Below are 14,842 nucleotides of genomic sequence, written 5' to 3'. Positions count from 1 at the left end.
AAACTACAATCGCTTCCTGATCCATTCATTATTTTTGTTACACCTACAGTTTTGTTTCCACTTAATGTGTGAATACTAAATAAACAAAATGAAGTGAACGCTGCAATTTCTTACTCAAGAATCAAGTTCTGTGTTGAATAGTTCCCGTGAAGCAAGCAGCGAATCTGGCGCTTGCCAGGTGATGTTTACAACATAGCTAAAATAAAAGAGCCGAAAAATATACGGGCTGTGTGATCGCTCTTCAAAAACTCCGAGAAGGTATGACTCATGAATGTCTTTGTGTTCGTGTGCGAGGTCAACGGAAGCCGCGAGCATCACTTCAGTTCCTGGTTTGTGATTGATAGATACGTATGTTTTCACCCCTATAGGTGTTCTTGGAATCTAATGATCTCGGTAATATTTCGAAATCAAATGGATCTCAAAAAGGTCTTTTACTAAGAAACTTTCTAAATAACCAACCACCTTCAAATATTTCAAATAAGGGCTTGGCAACCAGATGTCGCAAGTGAATATTGACGCGCCATATTTGCAGCCATTTCTTGTTATAACAAAGCAGCAACATCCTTGGTTTTGGGGTCAGATGCACCGGACAGAACACATGGGTTCGCAAAATTCCATCTTGTTCGCCAAAATTCCATCTTGTTAATTCTTAAAACTTTTGTCTATGAAAATTTGGAGTTTATTCTCAAGTATCCGCCATCGTTGTAGCTCTTTGTAGCTCTTTGTAGCTATTCCGAGATTCCTCTCGCAAAACATCTTCCACCCGAAGCGCCCTTAAAATAAGGAGCTTGTATTTCGTCAGCATGTTCAACTTAGAGAGCAAGTGTTGTACAAGAGGTAACTATGAAGAGCGATTGTTTTAAAAGATATGCTGAGCACTTTCACGAGCAGTTTTCAGTGGAATTGGAGGTCATGTGGCGCCGCTCCCGGTGATTCTGCGGATAAATTCGAGAGTTTATAGCAGAATGTTGCCGGCTTTATTTCCTCTCTCGACACTTTTTTTATTGATTTGCACTCCTTGATGATCTTCTGGTTGGATTTTCCATTCAGAATGAAATTGCTGAGTTCCTCCCCCGTTCGTCTTCACGTACATACAATGGCTAAATCGTGAGGTCGTAGCTCAAAAAAACAAAAGAAAGAAAACAGTTACATATAAAGGTAAAAGGAGTGAAAAAGTTACACAAAATTGCAGAAAAGCAAAGTTGACTGATTTTTTCAAGTCTAGAGTTATGCAAAATCACTCCATTTTCAAAGTAAAGAAAGCAAAATCACTTCTCCCTAAATTATTCCGGATACTTCAACGTAATCACTTGAATCACGTATTTCTATCTCAAACACTCTTTCCAAAGTTTTCCACACCTTCATTGGGCTCTCGAACAAAATCTCTACCTTCATTGGGCTCTTGAACAAAATCTCTGCAATTTTTAAAAATTTTCGTTGCGACAACAACAAACTGAAAATCCCATTTCGAAAGTCAATAGTCGTTTGGGCTCCCGTCGCATTCTATGTCCAACGAATGCCCACCACCTCGAATAATTTATGACAATCATTGACAACATCGTAAACCACAGTTTTCGCGTAAATGCTTGGAGTTAGATCGAAATGAAGACAAGTTCTAGTGTTTTTTTTTCACATTATCGTTGTGTTGTGAGCACCCCGAAAAACAGATCGTAGGGTGAGAAACATTTGAATTTTTCCTGTAAATAGACTTGAGAAGAATAGAGTAGAATAAATAATAAGAACAAAGGAAGAAAAAAGGAAAAGAACTCATCCGCACTTCAAAACACAATCTTCTAATAAGGAAGATCTTTGCCTTCTCACCGTCCATTCAGATTTCCTATATTACAATTATCAATGAGAAATTTATCACTGTTCATTTCCTAGACACTATGGTTTTGTGCTGAAATTTTTCCCTACGGGTGTTTTCTGGCGAACTCTTGATTCACATCAAGATACACAATTCATATGTAAAGAATCCGTCACCTTTCTAACGCAATTTGAAGCAAAGAAAATTCTCGCAACTGCAAACGATTGAAGCGAATTTGTATCGAAGACGCTGATTTTTCTGAAAGCAGAGCAATCTTCAACGTGTAACGAATGAAAATGTTACTTTTCACAGACATATCAGTAAAAACCTCTGTTTGACCTCCTCAATGCGTGACGACAGTGGACAAGCTAAGAGTGCATAATCGCGATTAATCCTCTCTTGCTGATCCATTAAGCTTGTCTTTGCGTTGTACTAGGAAGCCTTTATAATCTGGCTCCGTTTAAAGCATCCTTTTTTGAACCTCCCTATTAGCTTCCTCATCATCGACCTTTCTTCATTCCCAATTTTTTCTCGTGAAAAAAATCTTCAATATCTCATCCATTCACACAATGTCCCTAGATTTTCTTCCAGCACCACAATTAAGGATGAGCTTTCTGTGATTGTGATGATGGATTTCTTGTGCTGTACGGCCTGTTCCAGTCATAGATAATTTATTCGGTTCTCGTTCCTGCACGTGTCCATACATATTTGCTCTCCTCTTTTTCCTTACGTTTTTCTTTTTTATTGAGTTTATGAGATGATTTTCAGGGAATTCTGCTTTGCCAACAAGTTCTAATGAGTTTTGCACAAGGAATGACAAACCAAACAAAATATATGGTATGGGCTTTAAATCCCCTTATTCCACTCTTTTTTTATAACCACGGAGAGATTGTGTGCAAGATGTGCAAAGCGATCGTTTCTATGTGAAACCACCCGAGCATTCGTTTTTATTTATTTATTTATTTATTTATTTATTCAGACACCTGAAGGTGTGCCATAAAACAGAAAAAAAGAACAAGATGGAACAGAGTTCACTAGAATTTAGCCTGAATTTTACACAACAAGGCTTTCCCTTTAAAGCATGAGGAGGGGTGGGTTGGCAGGTCATTCTCCTGCTACAGAGGGTGAGAAGTCCTCACGCGAGATCCTTTTCCCAGACCCAGAACGCTACGATAGATAAACGGATGCCAGGGTTTGGGTGGCCAACTTGACCTCGAACGGAGGAATCCGTCAGGGACCCTGGGCGAACGGGTGGGGGGACCTCAAGCGCAAGAGCTCACCAACTTTGCTATCCTTGAACGGCTTTCCACCACCAGCAGAGAAGAAGGACCAACTGTAGAGACGAATTGAAAAGGAGCATATCTAGGCAGAATTCTAGCTAGCTAATGTCATAATGAACAACAGTAAAGAGGAATCAAAACTGTGAGCTAAAAACAGATATCAATCCAATTCTTATTGTGGTCGCCCGTTAGAGGAGGAACTTGCTCCACGTCTCTGAAACAATGAGATTTTAGGCCTCCCTCATACCTAGGATAGGTAGAACATTCAATTTGGATAGCCTGTTTTTGAATATCTTCGAGTTTGGACTAGACATAAGACTAGACGTTTTAATATAATAAATCACACTGAATTCAATGACTTCCGTATTGAATTTCGGTACAATGTTTTCGATTTCTTGGAATTATAAAGACATGAGAAGAATAACAAAATAAATGAGGACCTTGTAAGGTGAAACGCAAACTTCATCGTCTATCAAGTCTTTCATGTCTTTTTACACTCAAATGCACTGACAAGTGAGTTGGAATCGCCAATCCTCCGAAAATGCGCATAGTTGTAGTTGTAAAGTAAAAAAAAAAGCTGGGGAAATTACGAGTGAAATACAGCAGGAGGAATCCAAGAAGCGCATATGAAATGACCTCAATCTAAACGAAATGCGAGAGTAAATCCCATCGTTTACTACCTTGACGTATGTACCACATATGTTTACAAAGTGCTCCGTAAATTATGCTCCGTATTTCCGCCTCGTTTCTGTCGGCAAATTGTTTTGAATAATTCGCGTTCCTGCACTCGACAGTTCGTCGACGCAGAGTACCAAATATTTTGTGTAAAATTCTTGAATGTGCGTATCTGCAAATTTGTGTTGTCACTAATGCTTGTTTCTCAGATAATCGCCTGTTGAAGAAAACCGACAAATTGAGCATATCCTGCACGATATCAGGGTGTCCTGTTTTCGGAAACAGGCCATATCTGAATATATCTCATTGCGCCCAAGTTGGTTATTTGTTGTTGAACGAATCAAATGACCACATTCAAGGATGATGTTTTCTTTCCAGCTTGCACCAGTGGTCATTAGCAGCGGTTGTGAAAGTGGCCCAGTGACAACATCATAGAGTGGAGTTGACGGCTTTATTAAATTTTTGAAAAATCTAAGAGGGCTAAGTCTAATTAGTCATTAATTTCCTGAATGCTGTGGGCAATATCTAGCAATCAGCCCGCCAGTGTGCATATTCACCACACACAGAAGAGAGTTTTGAAAAATAGTGTTCGGGAAAAATTTCAATGTTTGGTTCGGTCCAGCAACAGAGAGGGCTCGGAAAGCGAGGAAGTGGTTTGCAAGTAAGTAGTAAAAACACAGCAGAACCGGTACTTTATCCAGAAAATCATGAATCGGAGCTTCAGTAAGACTTGTGCATACAATGACTAGCGGAAGTTGGCCGATGTATGAGGACAGTGTTTTTATCCTCCCAGACGTGTCTTGTAACAATTAATCCGTCTAACTTGAACCTATTTCGTATGAGGGAACTGGTCGAAAATTTACCAAACGCTGCCCCTCACTTTGGCTTACTCGACGTATCCTATCACCATCCTTCCTGGATTAGTTATCGAATACTTTTCGAGAAGAATATATAGCGTTTACTTTCTGAAATGAATGATAGTAATATTTCAGTATTTAGTGCTTGAAAAAAAAAGATTCTGTGAGTTTTGGACTCTTGCCAGGCAGTGTTGGATCTCCCACATTTCTTCTATTCTGGCAGTATAAGAGCTGACGGATGAGGGAGAAATGGGTGATAGAACGTTTCCTGCAATTTGCTGTAACTTCATCTGCCGCTATTTCCGAGGTTATAATAATGTGATCCGAAGCAGTAATAAGCTGCAGGTATGGCTTCATGCAGAGACTCCTTATCAGAGAATCCTTACCGAAGACGAGAACAAAACAGCAAAACACATCCAATTTTGAGCGTATCTTTACTTGTGATCTTCGAGTATGGGAAATGTTGTGGTCCACTTGTTTGCAGCTAAGAATCATATATGCAAGAGGGAAGCAATACGAGTTTTAATGAGCCTTGAAGAGAACGAAAGATCTAGGATCAACAATGAAGTGCACCAAAGAATCCTGTTACACAGCCACCAATATCTCCATAAATAACATTCCATTTGGGTCCACAGGGCTTTCTAGATTATGACAAAGTTTGCATTTTTTTCGGTACAGTCTTCTGGAAATTTCAGAGAAAATGTCACGCTGCACCCGAATTTGCATAGTACATCCATTGTGACTTCTTTTAGAACTCGTAATGTTTGAATGTTGGTTCGGTTTGGCAAGAAGTTTCTTCCCAACTAGATACTTAATAATTCGAAACTGTCCAGGCCTATCAAGTCTTCCTACTACGGAGGTCGATTGTTACCAAACTAGTTCTGAAAGACTTCAGTTTTTTTTTATATGACTGGATAGATCTCGCAACTCACTGCATAGGCCGCATAAGCATTCGTAAACCTCTAGCGATTCTGATTTTGAGGTCGAGCGCGTTGGCGCATCCTATGAGCGGACTGACTAGCAACAAACATTTTCTTCTTTATTTAAAAGTGTTTTACATCACCCAAAAGCTCGCATTCGGTACGTTATTAGCAAAAACTATTTACTGTCACAATTATTGTTGAATTATTGTATTTTGAGAATACTCATGTATATTTTAAAAAACATATATATTATATTTAGTAAGCGCTAATACTGATAAGTGCTTTTGAACGAGACAGAAAGTTTTCATCGAATTTCATAAATTTGCTGGTTTGATGCGCTTCGTGCTACTCTTCCTTGTGATATAAAGCTTGATGTAAACGAGTAGAACAAAATCATTAGTATTTTCACTGTGTTCACATCTCCTTCCACGTGGATGCATTGTATTCCCTCTCAGCGGATTCTCCCTTCAAATCTGATTTCCCTCGCGTTCGTTTTAGGAAACCATACAAAGGAAAAGGATTTCACTTGCTTAAATACGATTTGTATTCCACACATTCACACGTCAACATGGGCTTTCAGGATTGTACCTAAAATTGTTCAGTGATTTCAACTACATTTATTCTGAAGATATTTCCGTTTACATTAGCAGATTTCTCTTGTAACGTATCTCTTGTAACGTGTGTTCTCACGTCTTATGTCGTGACATTATTTCTTACTAATTTAACCTAAGGCTGTGTACCGGAGATTTTCCTGTCTTTCTTTAAAGACCAATAGCAGATTATGCTGACACTTTGCTGAAAACGGCGCTAACTAATAATTTTTCTGGCAGATAATGATAACTTTTTCGAAGTTTTTTTTCATAAGACAAAATGAAGATAATTATACAAAAGCGACATTTTTCAGCATTCCCTCAACAGCAGGTATCTTAGCGAGTGTTAGGTTTCTGTTATCCTTCATCAAGGAAATTCTAAAAGTGGTGCCTGCCAGTCGACGTGCGGAAGTTTCTAAGCTCCCCTTCTCTAATCTCGGATGTGATCTCAAATATACCCCATTAAGTGAAATTTAATCTTAACGTTATACATGAGCTTGTACGACCATTACCCTAACATGTGTTGTGGGATTTCCAAGAAATCGTGTTTGCATTTTGCCTCGAGTGCGCCTCGAAGTCACGCCCATCAACAACATACACTAACATATTTGCCTGGGCGTTGCCAGCACACAGATAACCTTCGACGACGTCTATCATCACTTTTCGATAACTGCGCCTAGCGGATATCAATTAAACGCTTTTCCGCAGATTATTCCGTGAGGTAATCTTCGCTGATATTGCTATTCACATTTGAGCGCCTTTCCTACAGCAATGGATAATCTCTTATATCCGGACTATGAGGTATGTAAGGAATTTTTAATTATTCCCCTTCAATTTCTTGCCGAAAAAGATGCAGTACAAATGTAATTTTCGCCATTCCAATGGCAGTTTGAACAATTTTTTTCTACTCTTGCGCAGCTCCATGATGGGCATAGTATGCGATCAGTAATTTCCATTAGTTTACTCATGTTTTCTCATATTTTCGTGTTTCTTCCTATCTCAACCCGTAGAACTAGTTGAGACGATCGTTGGTTTCTAATAATGATGGAGTTAATGAAATTCTTGTTACAACCATAATTTCACTCACCATTACAGTAGTGCTTTTACTCGACAGTGCATTATCAATATTGATCTTTGATTAGGGCGTTTCAAGCGGTGTCGGGACTTGTAGGTAATTGTTGGATTTTGCTCAAGTTCTGTGTCGTTAATCACTTTTTCCCTTTCACCGCGATCGTATGGGTGCATGCCTATGTGCTAGAAACAGGCTGCCATATTTTGCTGATTGTGTGGGGTGAGTTATTTTATATATATGAGCGTGTGAGTATACAATGCTGCATTAGGAACACATCCGGTTTTTCTAATCACATGTGCTCTGCTGTTGAGATTCAATTAACAACGGAGGTACGGAACCCAGGATTTAAGAAGATTCTTCGATTCCTTTCACCAACCATATTCTTTTTATTGATCCTGCCTGAGATGCTGCTAAAAGTAGTTGACTTTTTTCGTAGATGGTTTACATAGCTGTTCTTATGTAATTGCTAGTTAAGTTTTTTTCGTCAAAATTCAGATCCGAAAATTACGGAAACAAATCTCTCTGTGGGAAGCAATTTAGTGTATTTTCAGAAAGTAAGAGAGCATACTTCAAATCACTTAACGTTGCTTAATTTCTTCCTTCTCTTTTAACTATTATTACTTTTAGAAGGGAATGCTATTGAAAGATACTGCTATTCACAACATTTCAAAATGAGCAAAGCGGAAATAACTAGCGCTTTGGAATAAGGAACTGTGTTCTCTCAAGGCTTATCTTTTCTCGTTCTTTTTTTCTGAATATCCTTCCGCTATACTAAGCCTTTAAAGAAGTGGAAGCTTACGAAGTTTCACTTCAATGAATCAGTGTTTTTGCTTAAATCAGTCTCTTCTTAGCAGCAGTACGCCTTTTCAAGGCAAGCATAATTTGCTCGAATTAAGAATACTTTCATTGTCCTGTGGTTAGCAGATCCTCGCCACTGTGTGATTTTCTTCACTTTGCACATCCCGCGTCACTTTAATCCTAATTTAACATTCACTTTCAGTAGCCGTTAGGGATGTTTTCACACAGAACTTCGGAATCGTTAACAATTTGAGAATGCCGATGTCTCTACGTATTGCAAGGTCCCCCGCTCAACATTAGCACTTCTCTGCTTACATTGGAATATCTTAAAAACGCCAGACAGCTTCGGGAGTTTCGTTTCTCTAGCCAGTAAGCCTACCTCCGCAAGTTTTATATTGAATCACTCTACAAATGAGAAAATGAATAACACGTACATATGTCAATTTTCAGAATTTAGAGAGGGAAAACGTTTCTCAAATATAGAACTTATTCTCCTTCATTTTTCACAATCTTCTTCCACCCTTTTAGTAGACCTTTATGCCCTTTTCCGAATTTTCGCGTAGTGTAGTGGTTGGGATTGATTCGGACTTTCTCTTCTAAGGAACTCGCCTTCTTTTCTTTCAGTCTTTTTTTTTTTGTGACTTACTATGGTGCGTTGGATTTTTGTGATTGAGAACTTCTAACATTAGCTCGCATGACTGTAGCTTATTTGATGTTTCTGTGCTCATCACATCTCCCTTGAAAGTTTTTACGGAGAAATCGGACGAATTCCTAGTTTGTTTGAGAAATAATTGCGAATTTATTTCTTCTGTTTACCTAGTTATTTCAACTACTTTTTGACTTTTTTCTCCATCAAATTTATTTACTTTAGTGATGTCCTTATCTGAATTACAAACAAGTGTTTGAAAAGATGTGACTGAAATTAAATTGGTTAAATTTAAATGAAATTAATGACTCTCTTTATAATCCACGAAAAAGTGCACTTCTCATCAAACGCTTTTTCAGCAGTTTTAGTTTTAGTTTTTGCAGAGGGGATTACTTTTGTTAAACAACTAAATTGATTAAAACACTTTCTAGTAATAGTCGTAGTGGCAAGCCGAAACGTTGACATCGTCAACACGTTAAAAAAAACCATCGAAATTTTCTCCCACATCAAATTCTGTTAGGTTCTGCTGTTTGGAGTACTACATCTACATACTTTATTTTTGCTTTATTTTTTGTATCAATCACGCTGGCTATACAACACACCTGCTTTGGAACTCCCTCTGTTTTCTGAGCAAGATTTTTGTGTGCGGGATTTGACAATCTTTCTCTTCCAGCTTCCCCTTTTTTGAACGTGCTTTGTTCAAACAGCGTTCAAGTTATGAAAGGTTTCATATTTTCCAGATCTTTTCTTTCCTCAATGCTGCCAAACCATTTTATCACATTTCTAACCTGCCCCTATAATTGATCGCACACGAACGAGTTCACCTGCCCACACTGACGCTTTGACCAGCTAATAAAACATTACTAACGTTCCAAAAGGCACTAAACTGCTCTGTTCTTCAAAAACTCAGTGAGCAATGTTTTATTTTAAAATTAGACTAGTTGGTTATTGGAAGTCTCATGCATCTCCAACTTTTTTAATACTGGATTATGATTGCCCCGATCACTGAATTTTTCGAGCGGTTCATTCTGAAAATCTGATCGAGACAGCTCGTCGTTAACAGTAGTAGAAGTTACTTGGGTGAATCCCTACATTAAAGGGCGAGATAATGATAGAAACCTGGTTCAAGCTCAAAAAGGTTTCATTTTGCTATGCTTTTCAAGATTCGTAGAAGTCTTCGGTCTTCTGCTCCATCGATTGAACTTCAAACTTACTTGAAAACGATACTTTGATTTTCATTTCTGTATGGTTTTAATCCACATTTTAATATTAACATTTCCAACATATTACAGAAGATGAAAATAAAAAAAAAACAAAAGTATCTTTGGATTTATTCTCTCTCAGAAAAAAGAAGATTGAATGTAATCTAACAAGCATAAAAGCTTGTGGGCAGATAATTCCTAGTGCATGGCCTTGACTTTTTGATAAGTTAAAAGATTTTTCTAAAGGTAGGTAAGTAGGATGTCTTTGAAAAATTCGTTCGATTAAACATCTTTCAAAAATGAAAGCACAAAAACCTTTTAAAGAACGAAAAGCTGTTGACCGATAGAATAGATCACTTCTCTGTTGAGAAAAAATTTATTCTCGATCGTGGACAGGGCCAAGGAGTAGGACATGTGGGGTTTGATACTCTAAGCTGCATACCTTTTTTCGGATACCAGCGCGAAAGTAGGTATTCTTCCAACACCTCAGTTCCGCGAATTTCCCGTGATCTTCTGCTGCATTTAAAACTCGGGGTTGTTAGTGATGAATTATTTGGGAATTCAAAGAAACGGAAAATGTTAAGTTTTCAAATATGACTTTGCAAAGTAGGGCTCCAAATATTTGAAGGCTACAGCAATTATTTCTATCACTTCCATGAAAAGATAAAGGATAAAGGATAAAGTGTCTGCCGTCAATCAATCTTTTTGGGATGCACCACCACGTTCACCTCAGAATCGTTTGAGGTTTACGAACGTGTAACTGGCCTATGCAGTGACTTGCGGTGGCTAGCCGATGTGTCACGTCAGAGTTTTCATCCTCCCAACTACAAGTATGGTACCAATTTATAGAGGGATGAAGGGCTTGGTGAGCGCTAGGGCGGATTCGAACCTCCGATCGTTCGTGCAGGAAGCGGAACATCTAATCGCTACACTTCACCCTCAACACTTCTGTGAAATAACAGTGTAAATGACAAAGAAAGAAAGTTATTGCTGTGCATTCCATGATAGTGCGCTATGGTCCGTAAGATTTTCATTCTTCAGTATAATAGTTCATCCTCAACCTTCTGCTAAGAGAACCATTGAAATCCAATGAATTAGAGAATGTGTGAATTTTATTTGCATGAGTCCAACCTATAGGTTTATCGTGATATTTAGGACACTCTGTGGCAATTCAACTAATAGGGATTGAATAGCTGAGATAAAGATAGATAATCGCTATACGCTTCTTATTTCCTAATCTCAGGTGGTTTGCTCAAAATACTACTTCTTTGCGCTTTAATTTCGCAGCAGTTCGACTTCGAAAATGCAAAGAATAAAAAAACGAACGCTAAAATAGCAAAAAATCGATTGATCTTTGGGAAATTTTATTTCTTCGGCCCTGCACCACACTTAAATCCTTAACTCGTTATATTAAGAATGGGAATACATATGCACTAATAAACGTAGAGCAGCTCGAGGGCAAACATTTCCATAATCTTGTGAACTTCATATCTGCGCAACTTCAAACGGTGAGCTTGAACTTATTCATGGAAACTTATCGCTTTTCAATTTCGACATTCAGCGCTAATCGCTATGATTTGCCTCTTCTTCCTAATCTACAATAAAATGAAATCATAATAATGAAATAATTAACGAAATAATATGACGAGTTGAAATCAATGCTAGCGAAAAGTAATTCATTGAGACGTCCCTCAGACGGTGGCACAGCTTCCCAACTTTCCGACGCAGATAAGCAACTTTGTATGCGAAATCTCCTGACATATTCAGTTATCGACTTTCCATGCATGGCGACCATTCGTGAAAGCTGTTTTCGAAAGATGAAATCGCGGCGTTCGCAAAACGCATTGTTAATTGAGTTTTGCCAATTCTTAACGTTGTTACTGTTATGAAGTGCATTTCCGCCTCCATTATTCCGAACCTTAGTTCCAGAGCTGCATTTTCTGCATGTGTTCACCTTCGTAGATTGAAAGTGTTCTGTGAACATGTATAACTAAGCTGCTTTCCCTTTTATTGCTTGAGCGCTGATGCACGATGATGTGGTTGCTTGGACATCCTGTGCGAAGCACAGTCACCAAGGAACGCACCTGTAGTTTGATTTGCGTGTTGTGTGATTCATATAAGAGGATAAAGGATAAAGTCGGTGAGATATCAATCCACTTGGGTTGCGCCAACGCGTTTTAGCGCAATTCGTAATCGTTGAGGTCTCGTAACGTGAGTTCGCCTATACAGAAACTTGCGTCCGATGATCAACTCGGTGTTTTTATCTTCCAGACAGGTCCGGTGCCAATTTATTGACCCCGGAAAGACGAGAGGTTTGGTCGGCACTGAGGCGGTTTCGAGGTGTGCTACATACACGTAGTTATATATGCAGAAAAGACTAGTGATGTAAGTATCAACTGCACCAAACGGAAACTTTTCTGAGATAATCTGTTCATGTCCGAAGCGATTTTCTACACCATGGATTGTTGATACATCGCTTCTTGCTGTGGTGATAGAAGGTGTTGTTGAATTTTATCGACAGAGCCGAATTTCTGCAAAATTCCTGGCTATAATAACTTTTTTCAAGAACAAAAACTGAAACGACTCTTCTAAACGTGTTTGCTTACAAGTACTTGTTGTATTTATATCAGTGTAGTACAGTTCAAAACTTTTCGTTTGCGCTCAGCTGTGATTTTTTCGGCAGCTGCCTGAAACACGTCACGCACCAGTCACGTGAGAATGGATTTTTATCACTTATGCCTTCGTCCTTAGATATTCAGCTTTTGTACTGGTGCAAGGATATGTTGGAGAGACGAGACACCCTGGAAAAGTTCTTGAACTTTCCTGCAAAATAGTTCCAAAAACAAGATTGAGATATTTGAATTTCTCGTACTCTCTTATATCTTTTTTCTACCCTCTTTCAGAAATTCTTTTTTATTTTACAGTTTTTTGGATTCTTTTTTCTAGTGTTTCTCTAACCAAGAAGAACCAATATTTTCTTCGCCATTTTTGTTTTGCAAATTTCCATTCGTGCTCACACATCTTTTTCCAATCAAGTATCATGTTCCTTTCGTTCCTCAGAGAATAGTCTGTTCCTTCATGTTGCATGTAATCGTAGTTTCTCTTGTTTGTAATTCAGCAGTTTTCACTTGAAAAAACAGCTGGTAGGGGCATGCCTGGCTGAATATCTTTTGGTGCTGCGCCATAATTTTTTCCCACCATTACTTTGACATATTAAGTTCTCATAGGTAATGGTATGGATAAGTTCTTCTATCGAGCATGTCCTAGGTAAGAGTTAGAAGAATTTCCATAGCTGATTTTCTCCTCTTGCCCTCTTTTGATGGAAGCGTTCGCATTTTTGAAGGTTAAGGGGTTATTTGATTAGTAATTGTACAGTATAAGGTTTATTACTGTATAGAATGTTAGAGCACTTGATTCAGTTTTCTTTTTTTTTCTTTCTTCTTTGGAAATCTGCATTGAAAATCGCCAGTATTGGGGAATTTGCAAATAAGCTTGCAAAACTAATTCACTAATTTGCATATAAAATATTGCCTAATAACATTGCGATTCTCCCTCCTTTTCCTGGAATAAATGAGACTATAATGCCCGTCTTTAGTCCTTCCATCATCCTTACCATTTGCTCGAAATTTATCTTTAGTTCTATGGACCTGCTGCTCTATACAATTCGTATTCCGCTCACGGAAGCCTATTCCATTCCAAAACTGAATGCAACTCAGCCACTCTACAGAATTTATCTGTTTATCGTGGAAGCAGGGGTGCGCATAACGATCCTTGCGGTTCAGAAGTTTTCTAGCGTGAACAGTGATTCTTAGGCTGCTTCGTGTAAACAATGTGAGCTGTTAACAAGAAAAAAAATTATGGTCTATTCAACAAATACAGCCTGATCATAATCTTGGAGAAATAGGAGTCGATTCAATATATTACTCCAGCAAACTCCTCAGGCTTAATCTGAACAGTTTGTTGCATTTCCTTTTATCCTGATCGAGGAAACGGCCTGTGACCATGTCTACTTCGTTAAACAGAACACCACAAGCTTGCTGTGAATAGTTGCTTCGTCGAAATCATCACAATATGCGTGAAAGCGCCTACAACTTAACAGTATATGAGAAACGTATTGTTATAACAATAGAAAACAAACTTTTAGAAAACTCTAGAAAAGGTAGGGGCTGCTTTGAGTCAGCTCCCGGTGTCTAATATGTTGAACCAAGTGCGGATTCTCTCGATGCGGTGCGGTGGAGCATACAGGCTAGGAGTGCAGTGGAACCCTTGCTGGCACCTCCCATCGCTGCAGTTTGCGACGGTCCCACCTCGGTTCCGACTGCTGCCTCCAACGCGCCGTTTCGAGCGCGTACGCAAATGCACCCCAAGTACATTCGTGATTCACGTCGTTTTGACCGGACTATATGGACGCACTGTTTGATGTTTGATGGCTAAGACGTGCCAAGAAGAAGTGTTGGCTAATACTGTGACCCGACGGTACCAAAACAACCCTAAGCAGGATGCACATGTAGCAAAAGGCGACATTGGCCGTTGGCATTGGCGGCATTAGTCGACGTCAATTTGCCTGCCTACTTAAAGGCATCACCCAGCTACTCTGAGGTGGTACGGATTTCAGGTGGAGTATTCTTATACGGGATAGTAGATTACTGAAAGGGGGGTGATTCCGTCCATTTCTTCCTAATTGCCGCAAAAAACGGTCCGGAAGATGCGACGCGTGCACACGGCCGACGCGCTCCAATGAAACTCGTTGTAGAAAAAAGCGCGCCGAACCGCTTGAAGCCGTGTCGTTCGCGCCGTTTTTTACGGCAATCAGGAAGAAATGGACGGGATCTCCCTTCTCCATAATCTACCATACCGTATACGAATACTCCACCTGAAATCCGTACCACCTCAGATTCGTGAGGTGATGCCTTCAACAGAATATGAATGGCCTTCGAACAGTTCGGATGTAAGTCTACCAATCTTTCTATTTGAGGCCTCTTAGAAGAAAAG

This window comes from Necator americanus, chromosome V (genome assembly GCF_031761385.1).
Source record: "Necator americanus strain Aroian chromosome V, whole genome shotgun sequence".
In the NCBI taxonomy this organism is placed as follows: domain Eukaryota; kingdom Metazoa; phylum Nematoda; class Chromadorea; order Rhabditida; family Ancylostomatidae; genus Necator; species Necator americanus.
This window is presented reverse-complemented; position numbering follows the sequence as displayed.